The following is a 1,152-nucleotide window of genomic DNA, read 5'->3' on the forward strand; positions in this document are numbered from 1 at the left end:
ATTCTTTTGTAGTTCTAAGCATGACAATTGGGTTTTCACCCTTTTGTGGGAGATGTACCTCCCTCAGACCTTGTTACAATGTTAGCACATTACCTGTCTGACGTTAAAGAAAAAGAAACAAGAAAAGATGAAAGTGTAGATAAACTTAACACTTAGTATCATCACATCTTACCAGAGTTAGATTCTAAACTCTACCCATAAAGAATATTTTTTAAAAATGTAATCAAAATCATCCTTCAAAATCTTTTCAATGCCCATAAATTACAGTATACATAATTTTGTTATACAATCCCATACTGGGCATGTATGTACAAATGCCCAGCATATGATAAAGTTTATATATGCAAAACACAAGTTCACAGTATTCCTAATTAAACTACTTAAACTGCAATTTTCCTCTCACATTTTTGGGAGGGAGTTATAACTTCTCTGCATATGAGAAGGTCAGTACAGTTCTGTTCACTCCAGCTGAGAGGTAAATTTTCTGTTTTCACAGGCAATGCACAGGGAATAGCCATGCAGCCTTGACCTGGGTTGTGAAGGATGAGGGTGTCCCATCTTGGCCCTGTCAGGCTCTGGGGGAGGAGCAGCTCTGGGTGAGATGTGGTGTTGCCTGTCCCCCAGAACCTCTGGGCCTCTCTGCAAACAGCGTAATGGACGTAGACTAAAGAAAACTTGCCAACGTGGCAAGCCGAGTTCTAGACACCCTGCTTTGCCAAAGTCAGATTTTGTCCCCGCAGACCCCCATCCCTTCTTCCCAACAGTATGTTGTCCATGTGAAACAACAGTATCTCTCTGGCTCACAGCAGACAGTCAAGAAATTACCTGATAAACTAGTAGATTCTTGTAAACTGCAGAGGAACCCAGGACAGCCTGTTCCCAGAGGACACCTGCACGCAGGTCTCAAAGCGTTGGAGCTTTTATATGGGGCACCCAGAAGCGACTTCTGCCTCTGGAATTCTCGCACTTGCTTTTCTTGGCTTGGTTTGTGCCTGCTCTCCTCTAGAAGAGTCAAAGTTACTTCTTCGTTTTCTCACTTCCTTTTTGTACAAAACTAATCTAATCAGATTAATTTCATCTCAGCAAATCTTAACTAGTTTTAGGAGGGGCTCAATTGATTTGGTTAATTCTGGCTGATAGATACGGGTGGGA

General features: G+C 41.9%; 1 non-coding gene across 1 annotated transcript; it reads left to right on the forward strand.

Annotated features, from left to right (window-relative positions):
- Positions 1-103, forward strand: LOC123625509. The gene has a single exon (XR_006730527.1). It is a non-coding gene; the product is annotated as a small nucleolar RNA U13 (small nucleolar RNA).
- Positions 104-1,152: the final 1,049 nt, after the last annotated feature.

This window comes from Lemur catta, chromosome 20, assembly GCF_020740605.2.
Source record: "Lemur catta isolate mLemCat1 chromosome 20, mLemCat1.pri, whole genome shotgun sequence".
In the NCBI taxonomy this organism is placed as follows: domain Eukaryota; kingdom Metazoa; phylum Chordata; class Mammalia; order Primates; family Lemuridae; genus Lemur; species Lemur catta.